Raw genomic sequence first — 18,746 nt, forward strand, 5'->3', positions numbered from 1 at the left:
GGAAATTAGGAGTGTATACCTCGGAGGTAATGTTTGAGCTGAAGTTTAAAAGATAAAGACAACTTTACTAGGAAAATGGGGTGAAAGAGAAGGGAATTCTCAGGGCAAAAAAACAGTGCAGAAGCATGGTAGCATTCTATAGTTTGTAGTATAGTTTGTAGTTTAGTATAGTATACTATACTATAGTATAGTAGTATAGTAGTTTAGTTATAGTATAGTATAGTTTGTAGTTGTTGTAATCCAAGATCATGTGATTATTTCACCATAGACCTTGAGGTCATGTTCAATGGTCTATCCATAGGATTCTTTCTCTCCAGTTGCAAATGTCTGGATTCTATCACAAAGCTTTGAGCTTCTTTAGTAGAGGGGATCCAAACCAATTACGCCTCTTTCTAATGTGAGCTCAAAACAGATCATATTTGATATTCTTAATTCCAAGTCACATGTTTTAGGGGGAGGAATGTCCCTTTGATAGCATTTGCAACAGTTGTGATTATGGCATTAATATCACAAGAATAATCAAATGTAATTAAGCAAAATACACAAACTTACCATGGGTTTTGACTATTGACTTGGGCATTTATGCTTGATGAATTTTATGATTCCTGGGAAGTGGTAATAGATGACACTAAAATCCGGTTTTGTTTGGTAATTTATCTTTGTTCTCATCTCCAATTTGAAAGGAAAACCAGTCAACTTGCTCTGATCATATGCAAGCTAAGCAGGAGCTAAAATAACAAAGGATGGTCAATTTGTAAGCAAACTATTATAACTGTTGGGCCCAGATTGATTTAATGTAAATTTATGAGAGTTACGTTTGAGCAATAACTCATCACAGGAAACCTTTTAACATGTTTCTAAGGCTGGTTAGAGGGTAAAGTCTCTTGTTTAGAGTCAATAGTCTTTGAATGCTCTAATAACTTTTATGATTGTGGTTAGAAACAGTGAATATCATTGATTTTCTATATAGGGACAATCTATTTGTAAATGGAACCTTAAAAAACTTGTTTTGAAACTGGTTTTGAATATAAATGACATTGTTTCTGCTTGGATTGTGGATTTATTTAAGATGGTTGTAGAGTGGTAGGGACTGATGGGTTTGGATTGGCACAGTTGGTCTCCCAGAGAGCTTGTCTTGGCAGAACTGTTGGAAGACCAGGTTTGCCCCTCTCGCACTCTGGGAACAGCTAGCAGCAACCAATTGCTTATTACTGTTATACACATCCTTCCAATGACCCCGTGAGAGACAGCATTCATCAGTTCAATGGCATTATCCCAGCAAAATGGGACTCAACTCTTCCTAGTTTCTCATTCATTTTTAGTAGTTTGCCTGTCTATAAAAAATACTAGAATCTTTCAAATTTTCCCTTTCCACACTAGACCCAATGAACATTTCCAAAATGGGAAGCCTGTCACAGTAACTGATTTCTTGATTATCCATTTCCCCAACAAGTAAATACTACCTAAGACCTACGGAAAAAAATGAAACTAGTTAAGAGCGCAGCACACAGATTGATCCCTTTCTTCGTACTCCCCCTCTTAACCTCCTATCCAGTAATAGCAGGGCTATTTCTGGGCCTATAGTTCTTCTACGCTTCCTAATTAAAGAATTTTAAGAAAAGAAAGGACAAAAGATTTTCTCCTGCCCTTACACTGACAGCTTTCAAGTGTCCTGATAACTTGTCCTCTGTATCTTGGTCTTGTCACTGGGACCAATCTAAAGTAGGGCCAATCTAAAATTAAGGACATTTAAATAAATAATAACCTTTCTTCAAAATAAGGAATGATATGGGTGTCAATAAGAGGGATAAAAAGTAACCATCTTTTATTTAAAGACTATAGGAGAAAGTACATCACATACAATAGCAAATGGGTGTTTACACATTTGAAGTTAATAGCCTATGTTAGAAATTTTTAAAAATTAAAAAAAAGTTTCTGATACCAATTTACATGGAAAAAAAACCTGGAGAGATGTCTTTTGGGTAGAAATTTTGAAGTCTATTTTGTTTTTTTGTTCGTTTGTTTCTGGTTTTTTAGTATCGGCTGGAGTCTGACTTATTACTACAGCTGAAAATAAATTCCAAAGTGACATTAGCTGTTCCTCTGCAGGGGCCCACACTCACTCCCTGCATCCTCTGACCCTTGTCAGCTTATACAGTTCTCAGTAATCATGTTTCATCCATGACAGACATATTTATGTTTTCTTCATCCAGATGTTTCTCAATTTAGAGTCTGTCTAACACATGGTATGCAAAGGGTTTGATACTGGAATAGACAAATGATAGACACCAAGTTGTGAGTTTCAGTTAGAGCTAGGGTTTGCAATTTTCAATTAAATGCTAAGAAATATTTTGTTTAACCCAGAGGGCAGGGCCAGTCCTACAGGCAAAAAACAAAAAGCAAAAACAAACAAACAAACAAAAAAACACAGCAACAATAAAATACATTAAAAATTTAAACCCACAAACTATTTTGAAAAGGAGTTGATAAAATTTGGAAAGGGGGTAATCTATATAAACTATATTGAAAGAAGTTAGAAGATGGTTGATGGGGAAGTTTCCATGACACGGATGGGATACTCTGGGGTTTCCAGGCAAAAGCATAAAGGAAAGTAACACAAATGTGCTTTGTATTTTTTTAGTGAAATTTTTAATTTAATGAATTTATTATTATTTTATTTTTAGCGAGAGCATGGAGCAGGGAAGAGGTGGGGAGAGAGAGAGAATCCTAAGCAGGCCCTATGCTTAGCAGGGAGCCGGATGCCAGGCTGGATCCCATGACCCTGGGATCTTGACCTGAGCCAAAGTCAAGAGTTGGATGCTCAACACACCGAGGCACCCTGGTGCCCCTGTTAGGGAAACTTCTTAAGTCATGTCTGTCATTAGGTCCCAGGAATATAGCACTCTATAAAGATAGTATATTTACAAGTATATTTTACTAAGACCCTTTTATTTAACCAGACAAAAATCCAAGGGCTTTACATAGTACATAGCCTCTGAACAGCAATAATTACATTCCCATTTTATGGGTGAAGTAACAAAAGTCATAACCTAAATATATAAATTCTGGAACATACCCCCCCACATACGTGTGTATACATATACACACATACATATACACAGACACATACACACACACATATATATAATTTCATTATTTTTAGTCCTATTTGTCATTAGTGAAATGCCTTAAGAACATTAATGAAATACTGTGCCTGCTATTATAAATGAGTATATAATAAAATTTCAAATAAGCACTTAATAAAAATGTTTATATGACATGTGATGAGTGTACAACCTTATCACATGAGACCTTTAGTAGACTTGCTTTGAGAGAGGGAAAAAAAAGGTATACTTTCCATTTCAAGATTATCATTAATTGTTTGTTCCTCAGTGTCTGGTGAGGAGTCTTTCTCCTTCCCTGAGTAGCAAGACTATCTTTGTCTGTAAGGTTAGTCTGGCCTTCTCCCCTGCATCCAGGCACACTTAACAGCCTGCCATGAATTAGGATTCCTAAGGCTCATGTATCTTTTCTGTATTACACTGTGAGTTCTTAGGACTCTGTGTCATTGATCTCTCTGCATCCCACAAAGTGTTTGGCACAGTGCCTTCCCATATATAGTAGAAATTCAATAAAAACTTGTGAAATGCGGTGGGGAGAAAATGTGCCATATTTCTCTCAGGAATGCCTCTTTCCCTCACCTCTCTCTTTCCTTCAGTTTAGCCAGTGGCCTGTGTATATAAAGAGACCTCTTTGTAGTTTACTTTAGAAAAACAAAGAAGCTTCCAGACCACCACAGAAATGATTGCTTTTAGGTGTATTTACTTCAACTTGGATTTTAAAACTTGAAATATTAACTTTTTATTTGGCAGCTTTGCCACACAGAATTTACAGCCGTGAAACAATGAAAATAAACGGCATATATGTACATATGTCAGTGTGGTGGTCACAAGAAAATTACCTAGATGAGCTAGGCTTAATAAATTTAAAAAGCCTGGTTCAATCATCCTTATTTAATGGTAGACTGTCCCCTATCATTCCTGAAAAGTTCAATACCACTGAAACCAGATATGCAGAGATTGTTTCCATGGAGATGAGCTGAAACATGGTTCCTGACATCTTCCAGATCGTGGTACAAGTTCCTTCTAAGGCCCTACCAGCTCTGTGATATGTCTTTCAGTCTTTTGTCCTGTTATATTCCCCTCAATTAAGAGATTTTTCAGCCTGAGTGGCTCAGTCATTTGGGTGTTGGACTCTAGATTTTGGCTCAGGTCATGATCTCACCGTTCATGAGATTGCCCTGCGTTGGGCTTTGCGCTGACAGAGCAGAGCCTACTTCAGATTCTCTCTCTGCCTCTCTCTGCCCCTCCCCTGCTTTCACTCTTTCTCTCAAAAGAAATAAAGGCACTTAGATTTTCAGGAATACGTACAGGTTTGTTTTTATAAAGATTCTCCATATGGTTACTCTGGGATTGGAATTACAGCCAACTTGTTTAGAGGCAGGACCAGTGGCTACATCTGTGCGGTGAGATGGGGTTAAGTTTTGTCATGGAAACAACTACTCTCCTCAAACCAAATCAGAGCATGTTTGTGTTTAATGAAAACCATACAGCAGTTAAGGAGAACATGCATTTGTTCTCTTGGGACATGGTGAATATCTCTGTGGTAGGGCTTTCAGAAAGTATTGACAGAGCATGCCACAGCTTGGTAATGTGAGAAGAGAGAATGCATGAAATGGTCAAAAAAGTGGTGGTATGAAGCAGGAAACTTGGTCACCTACCCTAAGATCATCTGGATGACAGTCTGTGAATCAGTTGACACTTCCGGCCTTGAATTTCTTCAGTGTAACAGATAATGTGTTTTCTCCTGTGTATAATACGAGAAAGTTGCTCTAGATTCTTGATTCTCAAACATGGCATATATTAGAATCACCTGCTAAGTGTTTTCAAAGGAGTAATGCCTGGACTGTAGCGAAATAATTGAACCAGAAGCTCTGGAGGATGGTGTCTGGTCATAGATATCTAGGCTTCAGAACTACTGAGAAGGATGGCTTAAAGATTTTAGGTCGAAGAGTCTTCGTATAAGATACACTGGTCTCTTCTCCACTTCTTCCTACCTAGTATCTTTCATAACTTGGGAGTCAATAAAAAAATGCAATTTGAATATAAGCCTGCTTGTATTGAAAAAGTGCATGCGATGATCATGCCGGTCTGGTGGTACTTTTTCTGATTCTGGATGGAAGACCTGGAATCCCTAATGATGGGCCTACTGAGATATTTTTTTGAACTCATTTATTTAAAAGTATTGATAGAATACCTAATATGTGTGAGTCCCTACTGGGTCTGTATTGTAATCAGAAATAATAATTTAGTAGTCTTATCTACAAGAAGTGTCCAATCTCTCTGGTAAGGGTTAGCGATGAACATAAGAAAGGTGTTTTGCAGAGGGACCTTACCTTCTTTCCACGGACATCAGGAAATACTTTATGAAGTAAGTTCTTACTGCCTGAATGTTATGCCCCACCCTCCATTCAAATATTAAATCTCTATTCCAAAATGGGATGGTATTTGGAGCTGGGGCCTTTAGAAAGTAATTAGGATTAGATAAATTTATGAAAGGGAACCCTCACTCACGAGATTAGTGCCCTTATAAGGAGAGACACTAGACAGTTTGTTCTCCTGGCACATTCACAAAAAGGAGACTGTGTGAACTCACAGCATGGTAATAGCCACCTTATAAACCAAGAAAAGAGGCCCCAGAGTATAACCTTCCTTGCCGTCATTATTATCTTGGAGTTTGTGTCCTCCAGAACTGTGAGAAATAACCTGTTATTTAAGAAGTCTCTGTTGATTGTTATGTCATCCCAAGGATTCTAATACATAAATGGTATTTGAATTGAACTTTTCAAGAATGGTTGTGAACCACGTGCACACATAGAACTCAGGACAGGAGTGAGTATGTCCACAAAACATTGATGAGTAAAAAAAAAAAAAAATACCATATCTATTTGATTATAATGTAAGTTGTGTGAAAACAGGACTTTCATCTGTCCTGTTTCTTCTTGCAACCTCAGCATTAGAGAAGGGCTTGTCATATAATAGACCCTCAATATTAACTTCAGAAAAAATAGAAATAAGTATGTGGAAAATAGCAACTTGCTTAATTTGTCTCCCGTCACATTTTCAAATAGAGTAATGGCAACCAGGGTAGGCCGTTGGCCTTCTGCAAAATCATAGGAATGTAATGTTTGTTACAAGGTGGAGTAATTAGTCCAATAAATGAAACAGGACCAACTAAGGTAAGTGTAAATTGACATTTGAGAAAAATAAAAGGGGGGCCTGGGTGGCTCAGTTGGTTAAGAATCCGGCTTCGGCTCAGGTCAGGCTCAGGTCATGATTTCACAGTCCGTGAGTTCAAGCCTTGCGTCAGGCTCTGTGCTGACAGCTCAGAGCCTGGAGCCTGTTTCAGATTCTGTGTCTCCCTCTCTCTGACCCTCCCCCATTCATGCTCTTTCTCTGTCTCAAAAATAAATAAAAATTTTAAAAAAATTTTTAAGGAAAGAAAATGATACAAGGTTTCTTTTCTTTCCCTGGTGTCAACATTGTTTTTAAGAGAGAGGCTGGCAGCAGCATGCATTTGAGCTCCCTAAGCCCTCTATCTGTAAACAAACCAGGTGAAGTTTACACAACACTGACTTTTAAGCCATACACACAGAATATTTCAAAAAAATTAAAAAAAAAGTCCTATAGTCATAAATGAGAAAGTAGTAAGAATGCCTCGTCACTAAATCGATAAATCGATAAATATACACTAATAGTGTATCGTGATAGGTATGTTATAACAGTATTCTATTATTGTCATAATGATGGTGGTGGCGATTTTAATAATTCACTTTGGAGGCACCTGAGTGGCTCAGTTGGCTGAGTCTCTGACTCTTGACTTTGGCTCAGGTCATGACCCCGGGGTTATGGGCTCGAGCCCCAAGTTGGTATCCGTACTGAGCGTGGAGCCTGCTTGACATGCTTTCTCCCTTTCTCTCACATTCTCTGTCTCTATAAAATCAGTTCTCTTGGAACCCTACCTTGCCAACTCATCCTGCAAATCCTGGGACTTGCCAGCCCCTATAATTGCATGATCCGATTTGTTAAATCTGTCTCTAAATAAATACATTATTTTTCCCATTTCTCTGAAGATCCTCGACTAATACAGTGATAATGATTACATGTTTTTCGGTAACCACTAATTGTGAAGTTTCTTTGACTTAAAACCATGGAAAAATGAAACAAATACATTGCTTTTTCCTGAACTTTTGGGGTTTGTAAGAATCTTTCATAGGCTTTGGGCCAGTTAATTGCTTTTCTAAAAGCAGACCAAAGTGTAATATCCTTTTCTGTTAATACAATAGGACAACCCTGAATGTAGACATTGGTACACTTACATCTGATTTAGTATTTACAAAAGGTCAGTTTCTTTTGAATTGCAGAGGACAGATGAATGCACATACAGAGCAGTTCTTCGGTAGAGGTAATTTTTCCTTGAGAACGGACAAAACGGTATTTAAAGTGAATTATGTGTAAGAATTCATTCCATCCAGAATATATGTGTTTAGCTTGTGGAGAGGGTAAAGTGATACAACTTTTTGAGCAGATTATGAGTACTTCTTTTCCCAAGACTGAAACAAGATTCAGGCATGGGTTCTGTGCCCATGGGCCTCTAATAATAGATGTTATTTATTAAGAGTCTTAAGCACCAAGTACTGCATCTCATTTATGTGTTGCAGTAACATTAGTGCTCAGGCTTGTATTTGTTACCATTCTGTAGGTGAGAAAACAGAGGCCCAGGAAGATTAAGTGACTCATTTTAAGTCACATAATGGTGATTAGTTTAAAGGCAAGCTCCAGCTACAGTGTCTGCCTTTCCAAATGGAGAAATGCCTTACTGGAAAAGACCATTGTTTGCTTACTTGATGAGAAACTGTTACCATAATCCAAGTTCTATTTATCTCCTTGATCACATAACTCTATTTCAAATCCTCTTTTAATGGGCTGTGGCCATTTCCACTCTGGAGAGTGGAATGTGAGCAAAGTAATGTGAAAGACTTTTCAGAACTAGCTTCTGAAATAAAGTAGCCTCTGAAGCATGGTCCTCCATAACCTTATCATTCTGTGGCTGGCGGGAATCCAGACAACCACTAGGGGAATTTTGAAAGCCCCATGTTGTTGAAAATGGCAGCACCTTTATCATCCTGGGCCCTTCAGTGACTGTGGAGAAGATTCTCACCACCAACCTATTTTGTTGCCCATTGTGTAAAGATGAGGATATGTTATGGATATCCTCGTATCCTGCATAACATATGCATGTTATGGGAACATAGGAACATGAAATGTTAATTCTGTTTGAGCCATCACATATTTGGATGCCTTTTTTTGTGTGTGTGCCAGGTATCCTATTTAAATCCCCCAGTTTTGAGTTTAAATGTGGCAATTCACTGACCTCATCTATCCCGGCCTCAGTTGCCTGACTGACCTGTCTGTGATGTGTTCTCTCCACCTCTATCCTGCAAGTTGCTGAGTCACTCACGCTTGGATCTCTGGGATGGTTCACGGTGCCATGAACACAGACAGCCCAGTGGGGGCCTCATGTCAACATTCTCTGAAATGAAAGATCAAAATCTTTTAGGCAAAATAGAGTCATTTCCAAGAAGAAACTGGCTATAACTTTTCCTAACGTGGCTGTGTTCAAGTGAATGTAACCTAGTATTTTGATGCATACAGACTTTTAGTCATTAAGTTAAAGACGACAGAAAGATCATAAACTCCTCCATACCAGATGTAGTTCATAAATGTATGGAAAGCGAGTACAGATACCCCTGCCTGGAAAAGCAGAGTTCCTGGTATCCGAAGAGTCATGAAGCACTGTGCTGTCATAAGCAGTTCAGAAGTAACTTTGAGGGTAGAACCTTCTGGCCTACAGAAATGTATCATTAGCCCAATAGCTCTACCTGCTCTACAGACTTTGCAATTTTGAAGGATGCTTTTGGTTGTTACTCCCAAGAATCAGTGAAAACTGTTAATACTAAAATGTTAACTAGCATTGTACATTCTTGATAACAATTAAATTTATTATGTATAGAAATCTGAGCTAATTGGCTAGGATTGATGCAAGGGTAATCTTCCTGAATCCCATCCATTTGTTATGAAATGCTCTTAGAAAAAAGAGAGAAACTGAGTTCCAGAGAGGTTAAACACAGTAAGTGAAGGGATGGGATCTACACTAGGGGCAGTGGGGTTCTGGTTACAAAGTTCATACCTGTAAGCTCCTCCATGCCATTTCTTGTCAAGGGTGGTATGAATGGTCAAGCGATGGAAAAGAACCTGTCTCTCACACATTTTCATATCTCCAGACAGTCACAATATGTGTGTGATTCTTCACCTTTACACAATTATGGATTCTGATCTCCTAGTCACTTAAATTGTTTCTTACCAACTGAGATATGCTGTAAAAGGGCTTGGAAAGCACTAGAATTTTATCTCCCTTTTAGCTCCCCCTCCAGAACAAAGTGTTCACATTAGCTTTGGTTTCTGGGAATAAGGCGAAGACTTGATGTGACAGTGTATCTGGCTAATTTCTCTTTGGACCACGGGAAAAAGGCAGATATTTATTTTGGCTTTCAGGGCCATCCATCAACTGGCCTTCTTTAATCCTTCCAACGTAATCCTCAATACTCCTCTTGATGTATCACGTGCTGTACCAATATTACGTGGATTGCGGTAAGGCCAGGAGACCCCAAATGCCATTCTGAAGAATTAGGCATGGTTGTGAAATAAAAGTCCTGTTAGTAAGAGGACAAACATTCATTTGAATTAGTTTGGATGTGATTTGTTGAATGTAATTGTTTATTGGACCATGTGTCCAATGTTTTTACAACTTACTAACCTATTTATAATATGGAGTAGTGGATTTTTATTATCAGAAGCACAAAACTAATTTGCTATGACCTAAGAACTTTATGCCATTTTTTATGGCACTGAGAGGTCAGGGAACCAAGGCACTGGATATTCTAGTGTCACGAGGAGAGTTTAATCTTGGTTCTATTGTATGAAAAAAGAGAACGAGATATTAAGTGAATTAAACACTTTTTCTTTCTTTTCTTTTTTTCCTTTTTCTGCTTTGGAACATTATTAAGCTGTATACAAACATAAATACTTGCCATCATTTAAAGCCATGAAATACTTACAGTATCATGTATAAGACAGATGACGTATAGTACATTACTTAACAGTTTAGTAAATTACAGATACTGACTCTGGAATTGATGCTTTCAAGCAATCACATCAGTGCAATCAAATCTTTCTTTAACAGTCCTTTATCTGGAGGTTTTTTTTTTTTTTATTCTGAAAGGTGTTATTTTCTACACACCTTTTAGAAGGCAGAAATAAATCTAGGCTGTAACACTTTCTGATAGCCATTTGAACATATTCTCTTTCTTGGTTGTATCATTTTTCTGAATTCCTGCTGTTCTTTACAGAATATGGCTACCTCATCAAAGGATATGTTGAAGAACCTATTTGCTAAATGAATAAAATATTTTTAAGGTGGATTTCATAAAGTTTGAGTAATTCCTCTACTGTTTTGGTGTCTCAGTGAAAGAGCTGGCAATGTCAATAAATTCTTAGTCCCTGGGAAATAACAAGTATATAGTTGTAAACATTGCTTAAATTGGAACAGGTTAAGAACATTTTTTTGGTAGAATACTGAAAGTGTGTTTACTTATTTTTATATTCCTTTTCTCGTTAAATCTTAACTGTCTCCACTCCATTTTTGTTATTCTAATTTTTTTTCTTTGTCACAATATCCATGGTTATCAAATTATTTGTATATTTTTAATGTTTATTGAAAAAGATTTCTACTTTCCAGTTGTATTCCAGATCCAGTTTTAGGTAGTAGAGATGAGGAAGGGGAGTTGGAAAAAAAAATTGGCACCATGTGGTTCCTGATATTGTGGAAGTAACAACTCTCACTCAAATTATCAAGCAAAATCCGTGGAAAATTATTGAACACTATGATATAAGGCAGAAGTCAGTAAATTTTAACTGTAAAATGGTGAATAGCAAACATGGCTTTGCAAGCCATACAATATGAAAACAGCCATAATGAATCAATGGATATGGCTGCATTATAATAAAACTTTGTTTACAAAAACAGACACAGGACACATTGGCTCATGGCTGTGTTTTCTAACTCCTTGATGTAAGTAAAAAACAAAACCAAAACAAACAAACAAACAAACAAAAAACTGCATCATGATTCCTCCTAAGAGGAGTGAAAGAGGGTAGTGTTTTCATTTACTGATCACTTCCTTGGCGATACTGACACATCTTTTTTTTTTTTTTTCTTTAATCTAGTTATACAGTGTCATGTTAGTTTCAGGTGTACAACATAGTGATTTGACAATTCTATACACGATCCTCACCACAAAAAGTGTAGTTACCATCTGTCACCATACAACCTTATTACAATATTATTGGCTATATTCCTTTTGCTATATAGGTTTTATCTCCATGATTTATTTATTTTATAATTAAAGGTTTGTACCTTTACATTCCTTTCACTTAATATGGCCATCATCTACCTCCCATGTGGCAACTACCACTTTGTCCTTTGTATTTAAGTCTGTTATTTTTTTTCCTTAGATTCCACATATAAGTGAAATCATAGAGTATTTGTCTTTCTCTCTCTGACTTATTTCTCTTAGCCTAGTACTCTCTAGATCTATCCATGTTGCTTCACATGGCTTGTTCTTTTTTATGACTAAGTAATATTCCATTGTGTGTAAGTGTACATACACAAACACACCCCATCTTTATCCAGTCATTTATTGATGGACACTTGGGTAGCTTCCATATCTTGTCTATTGTAAACAAGGTTGCAGTAAAATAGCCATGCATCTATCTTTTTGAATTAGTGTTTTAATTTTATATGTGTGAATACCCAGTAGTGAAATTACTGGATTGTATGGTATTTCTATTAATTTTTTTTGAAGAACCTTTTTAGTGTTTTTTTTTTAAATAGTGATTGTACTAACTTATATTCCCACCAATAGTTCCCTTTCTCCACATCATCACCAATACTTGTTATTTCTTGTCTTTTTGGTACTAACAATTCTAACCGGTGAGATGTCAACTCACTGCAGTTTTAATTTGCAATTCCCTGATGATTCATGATGTTGAGTATCTTTTCACATATCTGCTACCCATCTGTATATCTTTTTTTTGAAAGTGTCTATTCAGGTCATCTGCCCATTTTTAAACTAGTGGATCATTATTTGTGTGTGTTGAGTTGTATGAGTTTTTTAATATATATTTTGGGTATTAACCTGTTATCAGGTATATCACTAACAAATATCTTCTCCAATTCTGTAGTTTGCCATTTTGTTTTGTGGATAGTTTCCTTCACTGTGCAAAAACTTTTTATTTTGGTATAGTCCCAGCAGTTTATTTTTTATTTTGTTTCCCTTGCCTGGCAAGAAACATCAAGAAAAATGTTGCTAAGGCCAATGTCTGAGAGATTACTGTCTGTTTTTTCTTTCAAGTGTTTTATGGTTTCAGGCTTCATATTTGCATCTTTAACCCTTTTTGAGTTATAGTGTAAGAAAGTAATCATTTTCATTCTTTTGTATGGAACTATCCAGTTTTCCCAAAATCACTTATTAAAGAATGCCTTTTCCCATTGTATTTTGGTGTCTCCTTTATTGAGATTAATTGACCATAAAAGCTTGGATTTATTTCTTTATTCTGTTCCATTGATCAGTGTGTCTGTTTCTGTGCCAGTACCATATGTTTTGATTATTACAGATCTCTAGTATGTCTCAAAATCTGAGATTGTGTTACTTCTGACTTTGTTTTTCCTTTTCAGGACTGTTTTGGTTGTTTTTAGAGTCTTTGTGGTTCCATAGAAATCTTAGGGTTATTCTAGTTTTGTGAAAAACACTGCTGTGTTCTTGTTGTTGTTTATTTATTTATTTATTTTGAGAGAGAAAGTGGGAGGAGAGGAGGGGCAGAGAAAGAGGGAGAAAACCCCAAGTACACTCCAGGCTGTCAGTGTGGAGACCGATGCGGGGCTCAAACTCATGAATGGTGAGATCATGACCTTAGCTGAAATCAGGAGTTGGAAGCTTAACTGACTGAGCCACCTAGTTACCCTAACTATTGGTATCTTGACAGGGATTGCATCAAATCTGTAGATTACTTTGGGTAGTATGAACATATTAACATAGTTCCAGTTTGTGAACATGATAAATCTCTACATTGGTTTGTGTTTTCTTCACTTTCTTTCATCAGTGCCTTATAGTCTTCTGAGTATAAGTTTTTCACTTTCTTGGTTAAATTTATTCCTAGATAGTTTGTTTTTTATGGCGCAGTTGTAAATGGAATTGCTTTCTTAATTTCCCTTTCAGTCATTTTGTTATTAATATATAGAAAAACAGGGGCGCCTGGGTGGCTCTGTTGGTTGAGCTTCCAACTTCGGTTCAGGTCATGATCTCGTGGTCCGTGGGTTCGAGCCCCGCATCGGGCTCTGTGCTGACAGCTCAGAGCCTGGAGCCTGTTTTGCATTCTGTGTCTCCCTCTCTCTCTGCCCCTCCCCCACTTTCACTCTGTCTCTGTCTCAAAAATAAATAAATGTTAAAAAAATTTTACTATATATGGAAAAACAAATGATTTCTATGTATCAGTTTTGTATCCTGTGCCTTTACTGAATTCATTTGGTCTAATAGTTTTTTGGTGAAGTCTTTAAGTTTTTCTGTATATAGTATCATGCCAGTTACCATATGAATGACTTGTTTGTTTCTTTAATGTGTACTTATTGCTCTGGCTAGGACTTTGAGCACTGTGTTGATGTGCTCAAAAATGATGAGAGTGAATATCCTTGGAGTGCTTGGGAGGCTTAATCCTTTAAGAATAGAACTCTTGATTTTGGCTCAGGTCATGATCTCATGGTTTGTGGGATTGAACCCCATGTCAGATTCCACACTTACAGCGCAGAGACTGCTTCGGATTCTCTCTATGCCCTTCCCACTCATGGACACACACGTGCCCTCTCTCTCAAAATAAATAAATAAACTTAAAAAAAAAAAAAAGACTGAATGTCCTTGTCTTGCTCCTGATCTTAGAGAAAAAGCTGTGTTTCACCATTGAGTATGATGGTAGTAGTGGGTTTGTCATTTATGGCCCTTATTATTTTGAGAAATATTCCCTCTAAACCAATTTTGTTGAGGTTTTTTTTCATGAATAAATGTTCAATTTTATTAAGTGGTTTTCCTACATCTATTGAGATAATCATATTGTTTTTATCCTTCATTTAGTTAATATTATGTGATGAGGGACCTAAGGCAAGCTGAGGGCCAAGCACAAGTTAGCAAAACCATACCCCCCATCCAGGTGGGATATGTGTGATATTTCTCAGGCACTCCTGGCTGCCCAAGAACAAAGGAAAGGACAGAAAACAAATGGTTGAACTGAGAGTCTCCATCAGTTTACAAAGATCTTATTAATAGCCTAATCAGGAACTCCATACTATTTTAATGATAATGTTTTGCTAGAGGGAAAAACAAAATTAGCTTAACAATAGCTAGGTCTTCAGTAACATGTAAATCCTCTTTAGCATATGGAAATCATTTTTAAGAAGCTTCCTCTTGGGGGCACCTGGGTGGTTCAGTTGGTTGGGCCACTGACTTCAACTCAGGTCATGATCTCAAGCTCCATGATGGGCTCTGTGCTGACAGCTCAGAGCCTGGAGCCTGCTTTGGGTTCTGTGTCTCCCTCTCTGTCTGCACCTCCCCTGCTCACACTCTGTCCTTCTCTCAAAAATAAATATTTAAAAATTTTAAAAAAAGGAAACTTCCTCTTGGTTTTACCTCTCCCAAAACTCCACAGTATATAAGCAGTCACTCTGCACAACCCCAGTACAGCTCTTCCTGCTGTACAGGACCCAGGTCCTGTCCCCATGCTTTAATAAAATCACCGTTTTGCACCAAAGATGTCTTCAAGAATTCTTTCTTGACCATTGTCTCCAAACCCTACCATCTTCCCAAAACCCTATCATTATGTATCCTGTTAAGTGATTTGGGGGATATTTGATCATCCTTAAATCCTTGGAATAAACCCCACTTGATCATAGTGAATGATCCTTTTAATGTGTCATTCAATTTTGTTTGCTAGTATTTTCAGTATTTTTGCATCTGTGTTTATCAGGGATATTGACCTGTAGTTTTCTTTCTTTCTTTCTTTCTTTCTTTCTTTCTTTCTTTCTTTCTTTCTTTCTTTCTTTCTTTCTTTCTTCCTTCCTTCCTTCCTTCCTTCCTTCCTTCCTTCCTTCCTTCCTTCCTTTCTCTCTCTCTCTCTCTCTTTCTTATTTTGTAGTGTGTTTGTCTGGTTTTGGTATCAGAGTCATGCTGGCCTCATAGAATGAACTTCAAACTTTTTCTTCTATTATTTCTTGGAATAATTGGAGAGGGATAGATATTCTTACATATTTGGATGAGTTTACCTGTGAGGCCCATGGTCATGGACCTTTGTTTGTTGGTAGGTTTTGTTACTGATTCAAGTCAACTTCATCTTTAGTAATCAGTCTATTCAGATTCTCTATTTCTTCCTGATTTAGTTTTAAAAATAATGTGTTTCTAGGATTTTATGCATTTCCTCTAGGTTGCCCAATTTGTTGGTATGTAATTCTTCATAATGCTCTCTTATAATCCTTTGTTTTTCTATGGTATTGGTTGTTACTTTTATTTGATTTTATTTGATTCTTCTCTTTTTTCCTTGTCAAGCCTAGCTAAAAGTTTGTAAGTTTTTATCTTTTCAAAGAACCCGGTCTTGGTTTCATTGATCTTTTCTATTGATTTTTTTTAGTCACTATTTCATTTATTTCTGCTCTGATCTTTATTATATCCTTTGCTCTACTAACTTTGGGCTTTGTTTGTTCTTCTTTTTCTAGTTCCTTTAGGTGTATGATTAGGTTGTGATTTTTCTTGTTTCTTAGGGTAAGCTTATATCTCTATGAACTTCTCTGTTAGAATTGTTTTTACTGTATCCCACAAATTTTGGACCATTGGGTTTCCATTTTCATTTGTCTCCAGTTGTATTATTTCCTCTTGATTTGACTTTGACCTCTTGACTATTCAGTAGCATGTTTTGCCTCAATATATGTATGTGTGTTTCCAGTTTTTTTTTTTTTTCTTGTAACTTATTTCTAGCTTCATACAGTTGTAGACAGAAATGATGCTTGGTATAATTTCAGTCTTCTTAAATTTATTGAGACTTGTTTTATGGTCTAAATAAAATGTGATCTCTCCTGGAGAATGATCTATGTACACTTAAGGAATATGGCTTCTGGGGTACCTGGTTGGCTCAGTCAGTTGAACATCTGACTCTTGATTTCAGCTCAGGTAATGATTCCAGGGTTGTGGGATTGAGCCCCACTTTGGGCTCTGCACTGAGCATGGAGCCTGCTTAAGATTTTCTCTCTCCCTCTCTCCCTCTCTCCTTTTCTGCCTCTCTACCTCTGTCCCTGTCTCCCTCCCTCTGCTTTTTACCCTGCTCACACTTGCATGTTCACTTGCTCTCTCTCTCTCCAAAAACAATTAAAAAAACAGAGTATGGTTTCTGCGGGTTTTAGATGGAATATCTGTGTATATCTTTTTAGTCCATCTGGTCTCATGTGTCATTAAAAGCCACTCTTTCCTTTTATCTGGATGATCTATCCATTGATACAAATAGTGTGTGAATGTCTCCTACTGTTATTGTGTTGTCAGTTTTTCCCTTTATGTCTATTAATATTTTTTACAAATTAGGTTCTCCAATGTTGGGTGCCTAGATATTTCAGTTGTTATATCTTCTTGTTCAATTGATCTCTTTATCATTATGTAATATCTTTGTCTCTTGGTACAGGTTTTGTTTTAAAGTATTTTGTCCGAGGTAAAGAATGCTACCCCAGCTTTCTTTTATTCTATTGGCAGAGAAGATCCTGCCCCATCCCATCGCTTTAAGTCTGCATGTGCCTTTAAATCTGAAGTGAGGCAGCATATAGAGGGCTCTTGTTTGTTGTTGTTGTTGTTTGTTTGGTTGTTTAATCCATTCACTCAAGTTCTTTGGATTGGACTGTTTATACAATTTACACTTAAAATAATTATTGACAGACATCTACTCATTGCCATTGTGTTGTTTTTGTTTTTTCTTTGCTTTGTTTTTAGGTCTGCTCTGTTCCTCTCTTGCTCTCTTCTCTTGTGATGGATGATTTTCTCTAGTGTTAGGTATGAATTCCTTTTTTTTTTAATTTTATTTTTGTATATCCATTAGAGGTTTTGGTTTGTGGTGACTATGAGACTCTTCTATAACATTGTACGTATATAACGGTCTATATTAAGTTGATGGTTACTTAGGTGTGAACACATTCTAAAAACATACTTTTACTCACCCCTCTCTATGTTTTATGTATTTGATGTCATATTTTACATCTTTTTATTTTGTGAGTCCCTTAACTAATTTTTAAATATAAATAATTTTACCACTTTGTCATTTAAACTTAACAAAAAATTTATAGGTGATTGTATTGACTTATCTTTACTGTAAGCTTTTACTTACATTTTTTTCTTTTATATTTCTAATTATGGCATTTTGTTTTCCATTAAAAAGACCCTTATATATTCATGTCAGGCTGGTTTTTTTGGATAAACTCCTTTAACTTCTGTTTGGAGAACTTTTTCTCTCTCCTTAAATTGTATATAATAATCTTGCTGGGTACCACGTTCTTGATTGTCTTTTGTTGTCTTTTTATTATCAGCACTTTGATTTTATTATGACATTTTCTGGCCAGCACTGTTTCTGCTTAAAAATTAGCTGATGGACATATGGGGTTTTCCTTATATATAAATAGTTCCCCCCCCCTTAATGAATGTCTCTTTATCATTATTTTTTGCCATCTTTATGATGTGTCTTGATATAGACCTCTTTGGAATCATCTTGTTTGAGGCTCTGTGTATTTTCTGGATCTGGATGTCTGTTTCCTTTTTCAGGTTTGGGTAAATTTAGCTATTATTTGCTCATATAAGCTTTCTGCCTCCTTACTGCCTTTTCTCCATCTGGGACCCCAAAGTGTAAATGTTAGCATGGTTCATGATTTCCCAGAGATCCCTTAACCTATCTTCATTTTTTTTTCCTTTTTTCTCTTTTGCTGTTTAAGTTGCATTTTCTGTTATTTTGTCTTCAAGTTGGCTGAATCCTCTAATCTGCTATTGATTACCTCTGCTGATTCTTTTATGCTAATTACTGTATTCTTCAACTCTCATTGGTTCTTTTTTATAATTTCTTCTTTTTGAAGTTCTCACTGAGTTCATCCACTTTTCTCTTAAATCTGGTGAGCCTATTTATGACTATTACTTTAAACTATTTATCAAGCAGATTGTTTATCTCTGTTTTGTGTCATTTTTCTGAAATTCTGTCTTTATTCTTTGGAGTATATTTCTCTGACTCCTTACTTTGACTTTCAATGTTTTGTTTTGATTTGTTTTGTTTTGTTTGTTTTCTAATTAAAGAGGCAGAATACTACTTCTCCTAGTCCTGGAGGAAATAGCCTTGTCTTCTAGGTAGAGTGTATGTGCCTGGCAGTTTGGGCTTGCTCGCTAGAAAGGTAGCAAAAATAGGCTTGGGGGCCTAGAGTTCTCTTCACAGAGAATTTATGGTGGAATGACT

This window comes from Lynx rufus, unplaced genomic scaffold, assembly GCF_022079265.1.
Source record: "Lynx rufus isolate CCGP_SWC_20201006 ecotype Redwood Valley unplaced genomic scaffold, mLynRuf1.p SCAF_11, whole genome shotgun sequence".
NCBI classification, from domain to species: Eukaryota; Metazoa; Chordata; class Mammalia; order Carnivora; family Felidae; genus Lynx; species Lynx rufus.